Source organism: Myotis brandtii, unplaced genomic scaffold (genome assembly GCF_000412655.1).
Source record: "Myotis brandtii unplaced genomic scaffold, ASM41265v1 scaffold191, whole genome shotgun sequence".
Taxonomy (NCBI): domain Eukaryota; kingdom Metazoa; phylum Chordata; class Mammalia; order Chiroptera; family Vespertilionidae; genus Myotis; species Myotis brandtii.
The window spans coordinates 7,963,731-7,981,267 of NW_005357115.1; the positions used below are offsets into that span (position 1 = coordinate 7,963,731).

The 17,537-nt window shown below is 46.2% G+C and overlaps 2 protein-coding genes across 7 annotated transcripts in view; both read left to right on the plus strand.

Annotated features, from left to right (window-relative positions):
* STON1 (stonin 1) overlaps window positions 1-17,537 on the plus strand; it is a 43,064-nt gene that overhangs the window by 5,754 nt on the left and 19,773 nt on the right. The window contains exons 2-4 of one of the 6 annotated variants that reach the window (XM_014538483.1): window positions 11,578-11,718; window positions 12,377-12,549; window positions 16,675-16,782. The exons of 1 other annotated variant lie outside the window; for it this stretch is intronic. The gene's annotated coding sequence lies outside the window, so the exon portion shown is untranslated. Of the gene's footprint in view, window positions 1-11,577; window positions 11,719-12,376; window positions 12,550-12,583; window positions 12,638-12,708; window positions 12,728-16,674; window positions 16,783-17,537 lie in introns of those variants that run through there. 4 more of the 6 variants (XM_014538485.1, XM_014538484.1, XM_014538486.1 and 1 more) reach the window with 4 other exon arrangements.
* Window positions 1-17,537, plus strand: part of GTF2A1L (general transcription factor IIA, 1-like) — a 93,512-nt gene that overhangs the window by 5,734 nt on the left and 70,241 nt on the right. The gene's annotated exons all lie outside the window — the stretch shown is intronic.

The window sequence follows — 17,537 nt, forward strand, 5'->3', positions numbered from 1 at the left end:
GGCAGGCTGGAAGCAGGTATCTGGGATTTATTTATCTTCTATAATTGAAACTGTGTAGCCTTGAGCGGAGTCCAGGGCTGGCCAGGGCAGGCGGGAAGCTTGGCTTCCTCCTGCTCGATCCAGCTCAGTGGCCTCCGCCATCTTAGTTGGGTTAATTTGCATACTCACTCCTGATTGGCTTGTGGGCGTGGCTTGAGGGTAGCAGAGAGATGGTTAATTTGCATGTTTCTCTTTTATTGTATAGGATTATTGATGAATTTGGGTTTCTGCTCTCAGTTGAGAAGAGTTCTGAATTTCCCAAATACACTGCTCTAGTCCCCAAATGCTGTCCTTTAGATTCTCTGTGGTAGACTAAACCTTCTCATTACCAACCAGTATCCTCACTCACATTCATGTTGAAAAGAAAAGTCTCTGAGGAAAGAAAGGTCCCTGTTCCCTTTGGTCATGGAGACGATGTTCTCTCTCTGCTTGCATGTGTGTTTACATGTGTTTCTAACAGTGCAGAGAGGTTTACATTCAACAGTTGATTTCCTATTACTGGCTAAGAGCATCTCTGGGAATGTTGATTGATATTAGCAAATCCTGTTTATAATACAGGGTGTCCCCAAAAATATGTATATACACTTTAACAGCTGATAGCTTAATATTGAAAATGCAATGTATTTTAATAAACACTGCCTTTATAATTATTCAAAGTGTGTGTAGACATTTTGGGGGGACACCCTACATATAAAGAAATCTACACAAACATATGTCTTTCCCAGACACTTGCAACAAACTCTATTCTTTTAAAGAAGCCAAACCAGCAATCGTCCCTGGCCTCCACTGGCCCTCATATCAGCCCTATGTGATAATGGAAAAGAAATGGACTTCGGGATCAGGTAGATCTGGGTTTGAATCCAAGCTTTGCCACTAACTAGGTGTGTGGCTACCGTAGTGTGTTCAGGCTGCTCTAAGAAAGTATCACAGACTGGGTAGCTTATAAACAACAAAAATTGATTTTTCATGGTTCTGGAGACTGGAAGTCCAAGATGAGGGTACTGGCATTGGTTCTGTTGAGGACCCTCGTCTTGCTTGGAGACAGCTGTCTTCTCTGTGTGCTCACATGGTGGAAGGGGTGAGCTAGTGCTCTGTGGCCTCCGCTTATAAGGGCACTAATCCCCCTCATGAGGGCTCTACTCTCATGACCTAATACCTTTACTGTGGGGCTTAGGATTTCAACATGAACTTTGTGGGGCGGGACACAAAAATTCAGACTGCCGCATGGTCTTGGGCAAGTTACTTCACATCTCTGAGGCTGTTTCCTTCTCTATAAAACAGTAATAATGAAACCTACTCCCCCAAATTGTTTTGAAGCTTAAGTGAGATCACAGGAAATAATATGGACCAAATGCTTGGCATATGTGAATGCTCACAAATGTTAGTTTCTTCCCATCATCTCCCCTCCCTGCTCTTTCTTTCAAACCAGGATTGTGCTTCAGAAGGTCTAGTCAGAAGAGGCCATGGGTGTGTACCTCTTGATATCTTATGTTTTCTTTTTTCTCTATGGTGGTTATTTATTTAAAATCTTTATTGTTGAAAGTATTACATATGTCCCCTCCCCCTCAACCACTCCCCCACCCGCCTTTACCACCCTATTGTTTGCATCCATGGGTTATGCATATATGCATATAAGTTCTTTGGTTGATCACCTCCTACCCACCCACCCTCCCACGCCTTCACTCGGATATTCCACACTCTGTTCCATATTTCCATGTCTTTGGCTTTCTTGATAATCAATTTAGATTTCTCTTGGATGAATTTCCTGGAAGCTTTTGGACCACCATTTTGGTTTTGTATCTATACCATATCTTAGTAGCCCTCCTAGACTGTTGATCAAACTGTTCTGTAGAATAACTATGTTATATAAGAACCATGCTGCTCTTACGAGAGATATCTCTTTGCTTTATTTGTTGGTGCTCCTTCTTTTAAGAAAATAAAAACTCATTATTATTGAAGATAACATTTTAAATGCAAAGACCCCAGAGAGTGAATATAAGGAATAAATAACTTCTGGGACTAGGTCTTCTGAGGAGCAATTATGAGAGGTAAGTGGGGGTAGGGAATTGACAAAGAAGGGCAGCACAGTGGGTAGAAGAACTGAAGGTATTCCTTGAGGATTTTCCAAGATCTAAAATCTGCCTATTTTATAGTCATTTACCTGGGCCCCATGGAATCTGTACTTGGCTCAGAGTTTTTTGCAAGTGTCTTACCAGAAATGATAATGATAGCTATCACTGTTCTTAAGTAGAGGAAAAGAGCATCATGAAAACAAAACATAATTGGAATTATGGATGTGCCTCCATATAAATATCTGTGGCTCGGAGCACAAAAATAACTTTTCCATTGGAGAGCTAAGCCAAGAGTTTCATGGAATCAGCACTGAGAATCTAATTTAAAACAGCCGTGGCCCAGAAATTCAGAGATGGGGCTGACACATTGGCCTCTGTTCATCCCTTTGAATGTTTTTCCCTAGTTCATGGTAATTCATATCCCGGGCCAGTTTGGAGGGCCTGGAAGATGGTAATTGATGCTGCAAACCTTGCTTTTGTTGGCCTCAGTTTAGTGTTAACACAAACATAGGGAAATGCTTTAATCTCGTGTCTTTACAACTGAGAAGAGAACCATTTGAGATGCAGCTGCAGGCCTGTCGCTCATTTGTGGCTTGAAGCAGAACCTCATAAATTTTGCGAAAATTGCCGATTCCTCTGCTGGTCATGGATTCAATGGAAGGTGCCTAATTCGGGTCTTTCTAAGCAGCATGCTGGTGGTCAGGTGCTCTTGATTTTCAGAAAAGTTATCTTGGGGAGGGGGGAAGATCAGGCTTTCCTGGGAACTGGGTGGTAATGTCAGAATCTTTCAGTTCTAAGAAGGGTCCGACTTGCCTAGATGAGTGTATTTTCCCTTTAAGGGAATTGTTATTTTAGGCTTCCGACCTCATCCTCTTGATCATTCATCTTTTGATCGGACACTCCCAGTAGGAATGGCTCTGTACCACGCGGGATGGGATTTACCCAGCTTTAAATAGCCCTTGCTTGTTAGGATCTGCCTCCTCCTCACCCACACATTCCCGTCTCTCGCCAATGTTCCTCCGTAACTGCTCGCACATGCCCTTCCATGTGCGCACACAGGCTTTGGCCATTTGTGGGTGGGAACCCTGCTGTAAACTCCACCGCTTGGGGCCTGCTTGTTTTCTGGCCAGAGGGAGGGTCTTTCCTGGATTCTCACAAGGGCACTATATGGACTACCCCTAACTGAGACAGGTGCTAGCTCCTTTATTGGTTTCCTAGTCTGTCTGTGCCTTTAACCCTCCATTCCTGTGGAGAACTGGTGTCTTTAACCCCTTCCCTCCTGAATTTTGGTTTGTCTTGTTTCTGACTTGTTGCCTTGCTTAGACTTATCCGTGCTCCAGAGACCCTGACCTTATTTTGTTTAGGGCTTGTCTACCCTCCACCCTCTTTGGATATATGTGGCTCATACACTCAGCCACCACTCCTACACTTCACCATTGGCCGTGGTGCCCTGGCCGACATCACGCTTGCGCCATCAAGTCACTGTGGAGAGTGATGAAGGTGATGTCAGTCTGCAAAGCTTTGGGGAGATTGTCCCATACCATAGAGATGTGCTTGAAAAACAGTCTCTTCTCCCCTTATATTTGAGACTTTAAAACAGTGTGTGGGAGCAGGAAGCATCAGGTTCAACCCTGGTTTCTTCCCTGCCTCTGGCCTCACCACCCTCCAGTTCATCCTCCCGTCAGAGCTTTCCTTCTAAAATTCTTATCTGATCCTGTTTACTCTCTCTATAGTCTTTCACTGAATCCTTTACGATAAAATCAAACTCCTTAGCATGATACAGGAAGGCTCCTGTACCTCACTCACCTCTGTGCCTCTTTTTCACTTGCACCGGTGTGTAGTTTAGTGTTAAGGGTGTTCTGTTATCATTGTCGGGTGAATGTTCACCTGCATGAAATTGACACACACACACACACACACACACACACACACACACACACACTGGGTGCTCACACACATCAAGATGTAGATTCCTATGGGAAGCTTACTTTAAATCTTACTGAGAGTATTTACAAAGCAAATAGTTGGTGCTTAGCGAATGTCTGTTGAGTTGAAGAAAGAGTAAGTGCACATACGTACAGACTATGGAAAATTTATTCCAAAATATCTTGAGAGCCACCATGTAGCCTCGCTTCCTCGTAATTACCGTAGAAAGAATGTGGACTGGAAAATCAAAGGTTAGAGTTCATATTCATCTTCTCAGCTCTGTTTCCCTGAGGAGATCCTCTTACCTCTTTGGACCTCTGTTTCCTCATCTGTCATATGAGGTGTTAGAAATGGCATTTAATGCCTATTGAATAGTCTAGATTCCATTTTTATTAGAAGGCCTAAAGTCAAACCACCAGCTGTTTTCCATTAAGTGGCATGAATGCGGGACTCATTTTTCAGCCTCATCATGGAGCACGTTCATGACAAGCCCTCTAGCTCTGGGCAGAGCAGCAAAGCCGAGAGCAACAGATGGACCAGAGTTTTCCCAACTGGTGGCAGGAGGCCAAGACCTAGTTGGAAAGCAAAGACAGGGTGAGATGCCCGAGCCAGGCGGGAGCAGCAGTCAGTGACCCATGTCAGTCTGAGCTCAAAGCTCGCCAGATACTTGGGAAAGGAGCATGGGAGGGAGCCGGACAGTGAGCTTTCAGGGCTAAGCTGGAAATAGTCCCCCTCCCAGGAGATCCTGAGAGAGGACCCAATGCAAGTCATCAAGGCAGTTGTCTAAAGGATGGGTAGGTGGAAAGGTGTTTAGACTTAGTCTGTGCCCTCCCCCCCTGCCCCCACAGTGTAGATGGAAGCCAGGAGGAAGTTAATTTGGGGTTAATCGGAGGGAGAAGAGTATAATCCTGTCTAAATGATAATGCGATGAACTTGCTTATAAAGTAATGAGGTCTCCACTATGGAAGTGTTTCTGCAGCAGCTGGACAATTCCTCAGCAGAGATGAATAAGGATTCCTCAGTTGGGAAGGTTGGACTAGATCCGTGGTCGGCAAACTGCGGCTCGCGAGCCACATGCAGCTCTTTGGCCCCTTGAGTGTGGCTCTTCCACAAAATACCACGTGCGGGCGTGCACGTACAGTGCAATTGAAACTTCGTGGCCCATGCGCAGAAGTCGGTATTTTCTATTATCCTCCCCAAATCTTATTTAGGGAAATGCTTTCAGATTTCAGAACCCTTCCTCAGCACACCTTGCCTTTTGTAACTGGACTAAAGGGGTCCATTCATCTGCGTGCATCAAAGTCCAATCAAACACAAACAGGAGTTTGCAGCAAAGGAAGTAGAGGTTTATTAATTGAGGAAATGCTGCCAAGCCTGGAGTCTCAGGTAAACTAGTGCTAAAAGACCTGGCTCCCTGATGGCTTCCAGGGGATGGGCTATATAGGGGGAAAATCATTAATCATGGTGGTTAAAGGAGTTGCGGTCCTGGGCTCTACTGATTGCTTGGGGCCAGAGTAGGGAGTAGTTGGTCATTGTATCTTGTGCTGGTGTCAGCCATCGTATTGTTCTGTTTCATGAGGGTGTGGTCTGTAGGGTCCTTTCCCTTTCATGGGCCTAGGGCTGAAACAACTGAAATCCAGATGTTATCTTTAGCTTGACCAAACTCTGTTTCTGTGGCCAACAGATTGTTCTTAAGACAGTTTGATACTGATCAGAAACTGATATCCTAAGGGCTTAATGATTAAGGAAGGGAGTGGACGGACAGAAAGGAATAAGTAAGAGTCATGTTAAAGAAATGGAGTTTCTACGTGGTTACACTTTGGGAACTCTTTAGTCTTTGAATGTTTCCCTTAAAGTGGAGCATCCTGAATTGGACCTCATGGGCCAGGATGTTTCTAATGTTCTCTAGAAACATTACACAGTTTTTACAGAGAGTGGACCTATTAATTCCTCGTCTCTCTTGCTCTGAGCTGGGCTGTAAAAGCAAACAGCAGTGTGTCTTGGTTCCTCTGGTGTGTGCTCATGCCACCTCAGATGATGGACAGACTTTATTTCTTTTTGTCCACTGGAGTTGAGCTTCTTTTTTTTATATACATTTTTATTGATTTCAGAGAGGAAGGGAGAAAGAGAGAGATAGAAACATCAATGATGAGAGAGAATCATTGATTAGCTTCCTCCAGCACACCCCACACTAGGAATTGAGCCTGCAATGTGGGCATGTGCCCTGACCGGGAATCGAACCATGACCTCCAGGTTCATAGGTCAATGCTCAACTACTGAGCCATGCCGGCCGGGCTGGGGTTGAACTTCTGATGCCTTTTTGATAAATCTAATCTAGACGGTGACTTTCAACTTGGGGTGCATTTTCTGTACTGGGAACTTCTATGGCAGTCCATCCGTGCCTTCTCAAGAGTCTCCCATTTCACCCCAAATGCTCTCCCTCTCTTTTATTTGTTTCTTTTCCCCTTTTATTTTTCTTTTCATCTATTCTTTCTCAATTCTCCATGCTTACTGAATACCACATTTCTACTTGTTTTTTCTTTTGAAATTCTTTGCCTTCCTGGTATCCTGGTGAATAGGAATGTGGGTGGCTTGTCAGCTCCATTGTGCCTATGAAGAAAAATGCCCAGAGGTTAAGTGATGCGTCTAATTTACTGGCAGTGCCAAGGCTTCCTGACTTCCTGACTTTCCAGCCCCTGTCCTGGAGATCACATGCGTTTGCTCATAACACTGGAGCCACAAAGATCATCAAGCTTTTCTCTGTGTGTGTGGTCATTGTGCTGAAAGAATTTACCCAGGGGCCAGTCCCAGGCCTCTGGAGATCATCTCTGAGATCACACTGAAGTGATGAGAGCAAAGGAATTTATGGAGTGCTTCTTGTTTTTCAAAGAAACTTTTAAGGCCATCACTTTCTATGAAGTTCCCCAGAGCCCTTTGAGGTAGAAGAGCCCATGTGAGCCTCATTTTGCAGGTGAAGGTCATGGGTAGAGGGGGCCCTGAGACATGCTAGCTTCTGGTCTACAAATCTTCCATTTGACCCACGATTCAGGAAAGGGGAATGAGTTGTTTCCATCTGGTGTCAAAGGAAATGGAGACCTAGGGTTCTGGGCTTGGCACTTGGTCCAAGACGAAGTCTCATGCCGTGTGGAAGATGGGAGCTGGGCCAGGGGCTGGGGCAGGGATACTGGGGCAGGTTCTGACCATGGATGTCAGGCTAGCTCCAGCAGGTTGGGAGACTGTAAGGCCAGCTGGGAGGGAAGTGTGCAGGCTTGGTGGTCGGTGGGTAGGACAAGGGTGAACTGGTTTTAGCCTCCTGGGGGAGAGGTGGCCTTCTAAAATCTGGTAGATACACTGGCTGGGGATTCTGAAGTGTGGAGAGGGACACTTGTTATAATGTGAGCCTTGTTATAATCTTGGGTTATTCGTCCATTTATTCCACAAATATCAGCAAGCAACTATTGAACGTAAGTAAATCTCTAACATACACTTTTTCTTACAAGGACCTCATATATAGGGTCTTCCCCCAAAAATGTATACACAGACTTCGGATAATTACAAAGGCAGTGTTTATTAAAATAAATTTCATTTTCACTTAACAGCTATCAGCTATTAAAGTGTGTATACATTTATTTTGGAGGGGACACACTATATGTGTGTAAGTGTATATATATATATCTTATCTCTATATCACCTCACATATATGTATTATTAATGTATATAACCAGTGAGAATACAAAGTATTTTCCTCTATTTATGGATTAGGAAACTGAGTCCCAAAGAGGGTAATTAGTTTGCTCAAAGTCCCACAGTTACTTAGAAGCTGAGCCAAGTCCCAAACCCATGTTTTCTGAGTTTTAACTGGTGCTTCTAACTGCTTCCCATATGGCAAGCAGTTCCTAATGTCAAGGTGTATGCTTTGAAGAGAAACAGGGAAACATTCCTTTGGAGTTATTACTGAAGGTTCTACTTTATCTTTAGAGGCTGGAAAACCTAAATGCAGAGTTGAAACACAACTCGAGCCCTTTTTGTTAAACCCCCAAGGGGCATTTGTGTCATTGGCAGTCACTCTTTAAGTCAACCTGGAACAAGTCCTCTTCTTAGATTTGGAATTAATGTCCCTGCTCTGATGCATCCTGACCTGTGTTGGGCACTCTCGTTATGTGGCCAAGTGGAGCGGAGCAGCAGGAAGAATGGTTTGGGTTTCCTTGGTAAAGTGGTTATGGGTAAGAGGGCTGAGGTCATAGGGCAACCAACCTGGGTCCTTCTGCAGTGAAGGAAGGTTGCTGTCCCAAAGTTCCAGGGCTCAAATATGTGACTCAGCTCACAGCCTGTACTATGACCAAGGGTCGAGCCCCTCTAAGCCCTGCCCATGCCCCTCTAATAGGCTCTATGACCCTGAGCCAAGTTGAGCAAGGCTGATCCCTGAGAGGCCTCATCCTGTTGGCTCAGCCTGATCCTAGCACACCCTTCCTAATGGACTTCCTCACCTTTATATGAGTCCCTTGCGGAGCTGCCTTGTCGGGGTGGGAGCTCCCTGGGAAGCCTGGTTCTGACCATGAGTTTTCGCCTGTCAGAATGTCCTGCTGTGGCTGCTGCCTCCCCCTTTCCTTTCCAGCCATAAGCAGCTGCTCTTCTGTGCTTCCCTTGGCCCGTTTTTGCCCTCCATGAGCCTGTCAGAAACCCTGGGATGAGTCAGAACTTGGCTTCAGTCTCAGGTGCATCTTGCACTCATTCACTGAACAGTTGTTGTGCCTGTGAGCTTGTGCCAGGGCAGGGCACCCAAGCATGAACAAGATCCTGCCAGTCCCTGTTCTGGGGTTGCTCCCAGCCTAGAATGGAGACCCCAGGAGACACTCGGCCTGCTGTGACAAGTGCTACTGGGAACTCCAACCTGGATCACTGGCCCATCACCTACTCTGGGGGTTGGGTTAGTGCCCTGGTGCTCTGTGTTTCTGCCAGACTCCCGAGGTCCTGACATTGCTTTGGGAGCCTTGCTCTGCTGTCCCAGGGCCATACTCACTGATCCAGTCACCTATTGCTCTAGAACAAGCATGTCAAACTCGCAGCCTACGGGCTGCATGCAGCCCACAATGAATATTTTTGTGGCCCAGCCAATGTCATGGTATGTAAGAAACATTTTAATAAAAATTTCATAACTTAATTTTTACAATATCCTGTTATACATAATTATTATTAATGAACTACAACGTTCACTAATGACTGATTAGTATAATCATGTTGCATTCATTTCCCTTACGCGCCTTATGTGCAGGCGTACCATTTCTCTTCACTAATACTAGCAGCGAATATTTTAGCAGCCGATTGCCACAACATTAGTCTTGGACTGACTTGTTTGGTGTGCGCAAGAGGAAATATTTCACTTTCAGAGAATAATAAAAAATAGGTTTATTTGCTTTATGCTTATTAATTTGTGCAGTTATTCAGTGTCTGGTAAGTTAATGTTCAAGAAAAAGTATTAATTTTTATTAAAATGTTCTATTATTTTATGTTAACTATTACTCATTTATTTCAGCCCTTGGTATTCAGCATGTCTATCTCGAAACAAACCTACATTTCTATGAAAATTGAAGCTTTTGTTTTTTTGCAGCCCACATAAACTTAAACCTTATTTATTTGGCCGTGTTAGCCTTTGAGTTTGACATGCTTGCTCTAGAACAACCTCTCCAAACATAGAGGTTTTCATAGATGGGCAAATGAATAATCAGAATGTGGTATATAAGTACATGGAATATTTTCAGCCTTGAAAAGAAAGGAAATGCTATAACATGGATGAACCTTTAGGACATGCTAAGTGAAATAATCCAGTCACAAAAGTTCAAACATTGACTGATTCCACTTTGAGGAGGTAGTTAGAGTAGTCATATTCATAGAAACAGAGTAGGATGGTGGTTGCCAGGGGCTGAGGGGAGGGGGAATGGAGAGTTAGTGTTTAATGGGTCCAGAGTATCAGTTTGATAACATGACAGTCTGGGCCTGGGGGGTGGTGATGGTTGCATAACAGTGGGAATAGACTTAATAACACAGATCTGTGCCCTTAAAAATGGTTAAAAGGGTAAATTTTATCTTTAAGTGTATTTTACCACATATACAAAAATGTAGAGGCTTAAAACCACAATTTGATGTTATCTTTGCTGGTTCTGTGGGTTGACTGGCCTCAGCTGGGTGGTTCTTGCGTAGGTTGTCTCATGTAGTTGTCATCAGATGGCGACTGGGGTCGGGATCACTGAAAGCTCAATGGGCTGGTGTCTACAAGGTGCCCCGCTGTGGCACCCCATGTGGCTTCTTTGTCCAGCCTGGGTTTCTGCTATGGTGGTGGTGGCTCAGGGCTCTGACGAGCAGGAAATGGCTGCTTCTAGGTCACTTGGCAGCTTCTAGGTGACTTCAGGCCTATGCCCAGAATTGTCACAGTGTCACTTCTGTCACATCGTGTCCATCACAGCAGTGACAGGCCCACCCAGATTCAAGAGGGGAAATAGAGCTTCTCTCTCAGGGGAGGAGGGAGAAGGTGAGGTTTCAGAAAACTTCCTGCCCAAGTGTGGTTGCAGTTGTCTTAAAGAGTTTAAATAGGGAAGTCTTCAGGCAGGCACTTGCTTCTCTGTAGACCCCTTTAGGGGAATTCATCTGCATTGTTAGAGTTTGAAGGGCCCTTGTTTTTCACACACAGAGCCAGAGAGAGCTGGAACAACCCCCCCCAAACACTGGCCTCCTGGCTCCCAGGCTGGGCCCACAGCTGTGGAACCTCCCCCAGAGGGACCTCTGTGTGCTCTGAGCAGTAGTATGAAGGTCTGGTGGAAAGATGGGTGTGTTGATTTTTTTAAAATTTCCCTAATTTTGGAATTGCTCAAGTTGTTACATATTTATATGTATGTACATTTGTGGAATTTCCAGAAATGGCTAGGATCAAAGCCAATATGTTTTTGTTCTCTGTAAGTTAGTGCTTCCTGCCTCTGTATTCACCGTGATGTAGACATTTCCAGGTGAGCTTGGTGGTCAGCAACAGCCTAGGACTGGCCATGGATAAATCAAAATGCATTTGATTTGGGGTCTGCACACAGCCCTGGTCTGAGTGAGCTTGCCTCTGTGGCATGTGGCCCAGTTTGGGCAGCCAGAGAGGAGACCTGTTTAGCGATGATTAATACGTGTGGAACTGGATTTTGTGTTCTCTTCGTGGAGGGAATGAAGCCAGGTGGGAGAAGTTCCCTTAGGCTGGTGTTAACTGACTGGTACATAACCCAAATGCACAGAACATGAGTAGAGGGTGTGGTTACTGATGCCTCATCTGCTGCCCCCCCGTTTCTGCCCAAGCAGTCGCCCCTCCCCAGGTAGCCTCCCTGCCCCTGAGCAGGGGCTGTCCTCTCTGAACAGCCCAGTGCACTTCAGCACAGGGGACAGCACATCTTGTCCATCATTTGTTGTTTTCTCTGGACTTTTCTACCAGGTGTTAAGCACCTGAAGAGCAGGACTCTATAGTAACAACAGCCTCTGTTTATGATCTCCCCCTGCATCTTCCATTTTACAGATGTTGCTTTAGTACGTGCAAGAACCCTGCCTCACTTTGCTCAGGCTGCAGTACCAACATACCAGACTGGGTGACTCACACAACAGAAATGTGTTTCTCACAGCTCTGGAGGCTAGAAGTCCAAGATCAAGGTGTTGGCAGGTCTGTTTCTTCTGAGGCCTCTCTTCTAGCCTTGCAGATGGCCACCTTCTCACTATGTCCTTACATGGTCTTTTCTCTCTGTTCGCCTCCGTGGTGTCTCTCTGTGTGTCTTAACCTCTTCTTATAACAACACCAGTCAGACTGGCTCAGGGCTCAGACTAACAGTCTCATATTATTTTAAGTATGTTTTTATTCTTTTTAAAGTGAGAGGAAGGCGGGGGCGGGGGGTGGGGGGAGAGAAACACCGATATGAGAGAGAAACATCAATTGGCTGCCTCCCGCAGGCATCCCAACCGGGGATCGAGCTGCAACCTGGACATGTGCCCTGATGGGGAATTGAACCGGTGAACTTTTGGCACACAGGACGATGCTCTAACCAACTGAGTCACACCAGCCAGGGCTAACGGCGTCACTTTAACTTAAACAGCTCTTTAGAGACCCTGCCTCTAAGTACAGTCACATTCTGAGGCATTGGGCGTTAGGGCTGAATTTGGGGATACACAACTCAGCCCATAACAAATCCTAAAAGTTAACTATTGTCCTTGTTTCACACATGAGGAAACGGAGGCTCACGGAGGTAAAGTAACTTGCCCGTGTTGCTCAGTCAGTTGCGGTCAGGGCTTACACACAGTCTAACTGTTCAACCCTTCTTTCTCAGCCACGTGGGCAATGATTCGGGTCTTGGTTCTGTGGTCTGCATGGCGCTCCACTCAGGACCCAGCACATAGAAGACAAAGTAACTATTCGCTGAATGAATGAGCAGTGGGCGTGTGATTGAAGAATTTGCACCAGAACATTTGGAAGGCATTCCCCAAAGCCCAGCATCCAAAGGTGACGATCCTGGGGGATTTTCCTGGAAGATCTTGGTCCTTAACTTCTCCTGCAGACCATTCCAATCTGAAGACAGCACCATTAGTGTGTGGGTAGGAATCACATTTTAAAGCGTTAAATATTCTTTCTGGGCCATTTAGCTACTGCCTCCTCTCAAAACACTAAAAGCAATTACACGGTAATTAAGATAAATTACTTGAACAATTTTCATAGCAAAGTGGCCAATTTTGGTTTTCCCCTCACTAAATATTTAAATCCAGAGAGAGATCTTCTTTCTAATTCTTTAACCTTCCAGGACTTTCTGCTTATCTTCAGGAGGGCCCTGGGCCAGCAGGTGGAGGTAGAGGGGAAGGAGGAGGTTTGCATATTTAAGATGTGTGATCTGCACCAAGCCCCTTCAGCTAACTATCCCATATCTTTTTCACGGTTTCCTCTAAGAATTCAGAACCAAAATCCAGGAGCTGCCATCTAATAACCACGGGGCCACACCCCAGCACAGCCCTGGGGGCCCCTAAGGAGATAATGCCGTTTCTCATGTCTGTCTCTGAGTGCCTTGCTCTGCCCACTGGAGAACCCACGGCAATATAAATACCAGAAGGCAGCCCTGAAAGCAGGCCTTGTTTCAGGCCCTCAGCCTGCACGAAGGCTCACTTGTCTGCCCCCTGCCCTGGTGGGGGTGGGCTGGATTTTTTGGAGAGTGGGAAGCCCTGGGGCCCTTTTGTGTTCCTGAGACCAAAAGGTAGGTAGGGTACAAAGCGGTAGGCTGTTCCTAGGGCTGCCAGAAAACAGTCCACCAGGAAAGAACTCAGCCCCAGAGCAGCAGAAACCCCAAAAATGAGGGGGGGGTGGAGGGGGCAGGGAGGGTATAGGGATGGAGTTGCTGAGACATGGACAGCTGAGCCTGGCCTCTGTCTATTCATGAGCCCCAGCATCCCTGCTCCCTTGGCTTCTAGACTGGCAGCCATGCTTCATGCCCACCTTCTGCTGAAGTTGCCCCCAACCCTGTCACTGTTGACCTAATCACTCAACCCAGAGGTCATCTATCTCTACCCTCCCCAGCTCTTCAAGGGCTCATAGAAACACTCCTTCTTGCCTGAGGGGGGGGGGCGGGGGGAGGGGGAGAGTGTCTCTGCACCTCCTGGTTTTTCCTTGGCCTGTTCTGTGTGACTTACTTTCTCCTTTTCTTTTCCTCTTCCTGTAAAATGATAGGGTCCTTAGCTTTGGTGCCCTGTGGCCTCTCTCATTCTCTCCTGCATTCCGCTTTCCCCTAGTGGAGAAAGCCCCCCAGCTCTACATGTGTAGCCTCCGGTTTTCTCTCCAGGTACGGTCTCCTGTTTTAGCTCCTTGCTAGATATTTCCACTGGGATGGACCTCAGACTGACTTGTGATTGACCTGCTCCTCTTCCTGCCTCTCCTGTGTTACTGGAGAAATGAGTGAGTCAAATTTCCCTGTCGCTCATGGGAGAGGGATTCTTGAGATGCTGCTGAAATAAGCATTTTCAGAGGCCCCCCCATGGGAGAATGAGATGAGGTAAAAGACTATTTGGAGTTATATTCCTTGGGTTTAAAAGTCCCATGTCCCTTAATGCAGTCTTAGAAAAGGAGCAGCTGTGGATTCAGCAAAGTTAGAAGCAGGGCCAGAGTCTCCGTTCATGTTGCAGCTGGGTCCAGTTCAGCATCAGGCTTGGTGAAGTCCATCAGTCCATTGTGTGGATCCCACACGGCTGTTGGCCACGTGGGCGAATGCAGGGTAACGTGCCCCCTGCAGCAAGAGTCCCAAGAGAGCTAGAGGGCCAGCAGCCAAGAGAGTGAACTCCCTTTGTCTAGGAGTTCAAATATTTAGACTTTGTGCACTTGCGATGGCCACACCTATTCTGTCCACTGACTTGTTCCCAGGTGTGGCTGACAGCTAAGCACCTTCCCACATTACTCAGACCTTACTGGGCATGGGTCCAACTGCCTTTGTCCAGGCCCTTCCTCCATTGGTCAGCAGGGAACAGACTTGGAGAGTGTTAAATTGCAGCTTTCTAGCAAAACTATAAATGGCATGTCTATAGTGTCTAGTCTTCCCTTTACTCCTTTCCTGTTAAATAATAACAAGGTCATTACAATGGTATCACTCTGTAGCTGCTTTTCTAAGTGCCGGACTCCCCCTTCCCCCATGTTTTCTAGATCACCTTTGGTGTCCAAGTCCTGTCAAATCTTTTACAATATTCCTTCATGTGGGCTCTCTCCTGTTCTGATTCCCACCCTGGTAGTCATTATGGTTTAGGAGGAAGAGCATGAGATTTGAGCACCTTTTTTTGAGTGTGCCACCTCAGGCAAATCCCCAAACTTGTGCCTCCGATTCATTATCTACAAAGTAGACACACGCATGTGGACGGACACCCTGCTTGGCACACTCAGCTCACTGACCTCCTCACCTGAGAGCAGGATTTCTCATCTTCAGTGCTAGAGATATTTTGGGCTGAGTAATCCTTTGTTGTGGGAACCATCTAGTGCATTGTAGGATGTTTCGCAGCATCCCCGGCCTCTACCCACTAGAGATCAGTAACATGCCCTACCCCCAGTTGTGATCACAAAACATATCTCTATATACTGCCAAATGTGTCCTGGGAATGAAGTCACTCCAGTTGAGAACCAGTGGTATAGACTGCTGCTGAGTCAGGGTTGTGGGTGACAAGCATGGTCCCAGGTTTTCATGTCAGCCATAGGCTTTGGGAAGGATTGCCATGAAGAGACCCATAAATGCCCTTGGCCCTGGGTCTTGTCCCCACACTATTAAATTCTCTCCACTTTGGGAGATGCTGTCTCCCAAAGGAGAAGCCCTGAGCATAGGTCCAGGCACAGGTCACATCTGGAGGGCAGGGTAGAGGCATGGTCATGTGCCAGACAGAATGGAGACAGTTCTAGAAAAGGATTTGTAACAAGTTGACCTGATGCCAACGCCAACTCCAGGATCTGGGCTCTTTACTTTCTTGCTGGCTAGAGAAAGGAAGGCTGGAATGGGAGAGAGGGGAAACAGGAGGGAGAGAAAGAGGAAGGAAAACTACTCTATTGAGTACCTATTATGAGACAATTGACATAAGAGGTACATATTGCCACCATTTTGCAGATGAAGAAACTGAGACCCAGAGACCTCTGTTTAACAAATTTCCAAAGCATCTATGACAGTGACATGAACCTGGTGTGGATACTCCATCAAACTGTCTTGGTGGTGCTCAGCCAGCCTGGCTCAGTGGTTGAGCATCAACTTATGAACCAAGAGGTTGTGGTTCAATCCCCGGTCAGGGTACATGCCCGGGTTGCAGGCTCTATCCCCAGTGAGGGATGTAAAGGAGGCCGCCAATCCATGATTCTCTCTCATCATTGATGTTTCTCCCACTCCCTTCCTGTCTGAAATCAATAAAAATATATTTAAAAAACAACAGCAGTCATGGTGGTGCACTCTCCCTCAGAGAGCACGCCCATGCCATTCCCTCCCCCCGCTCAGGCACGCAATCTCTAAACTCTAAGGGACCCAGGAGATTTGCAACCAGGGGAGCAATGGGCAGCGGCAACTCCTCCTGGACTAATTCCCTGACCTTGTCTCCAAGTCCCCCTTTTTCTCTGACTCCCCAGTGAGCTAAGGCAGCCCAGCCTAGGCTTTCTTGTTGGTTCTTCTATGCTAAGCCCTTCCTTGTTTCACTGTCCTCAGCTTGAAGAAACATCCCACCTAAGTGTGCTTTTGCTGTGGCCAATACATTCTTACTTGCTTTGCTGAAAAAACAACAACAACAAACCATACAAAAAGCTGTTATGGTAAGAAGAATAAGATTCTGAAGTCAGAATACCTGCCTGGCCTTGAATCTCTTCTTTGTTCATGTAAAGACTGTCTGCTGGGACTAGCTAGTTTGAGTTGGTATCTATCTCTACTACTCTCTAAATTTAGGAAATGAGCAGATTATTAGAACAAGGTAAAAATAATAGCTGGGAACCAAATTCATCCTGGAAAAGTGGAGGTTAAGTGTCCCAGGGGAGGAGCGGGGCTGGGGAGCTCAGCTAGAAGCAGCACAGATGATATTTGAAGGCAGGGACAGGTTTTGGTGTGGTTTAATATTTTACAAATGGTATTTCCTGTCACAGAGCTGAACTAAATAGCACACATGTTTGTGATTAACTATATGGACTGCAGAACATATGTGTTAATAATACTTCCAGTGCATGTAGCGGGCCCTTCTCCTGTGAGCTAAGGTAAGAACTCTGCAAGCGTTTTCATTTTACTTTTTTCTTAGGGTTTCGTGTTGTCTTATGATTCCTTTCTGTTTCAAACTTTTAGTTTCCCCTTGAAAGGAAACTAAATTTATAGGAATGGTATTTTAAATATTTTCATAGCAAACCTTTAAGGAAATTCTTCATGGATGCATTGTGCACCCTGGGCTTTCCCTGACTTTGGCTTTGTTTCGGGCTATACCTTGCAGAAGAACAAGGAGGGTAACTTTTGCAGACCTCTAACCATACAAAACAACAGGGAGGCTTTGCAAATGCAGCTCCAGGCTCATTTCTGTGTGGCAGTTGAGGGGTCCAGCACTGGGGAGAGTCGAAGAATTCCTTATCTGGGGACAGCCAAGGAAACCACACAGACACTGACATGAAGACATTCTTTCTCTAGATTATGCAGCATTGATATAGAGCAGCAAAGTCACAGGCATAAAGGACTAAATTCAGCCCTCTGCAAAGGCGAGGGCGTTGCTGGGGTCCAGCTGTGTTCATGACGCTTGTGTAGGAGTCAGCCCAACAATGACAGCTCTGGTGGGGCCAATGTCAGGAGGCTACTGCTGAGGGTGGTGACGCTTCCCTGAGCTCTCTCTGCTGAACACCCCTTTAGCATCAGTCTCCCCAGCGTCTGGCAGATACAGAGAAGCCGGACCCTGGGGTCATCCACAGGTAACACGCTGAGGGGGGGACATAGTCGTCAGTTGCGGAGAATCTGGAATGCTGATTCAACA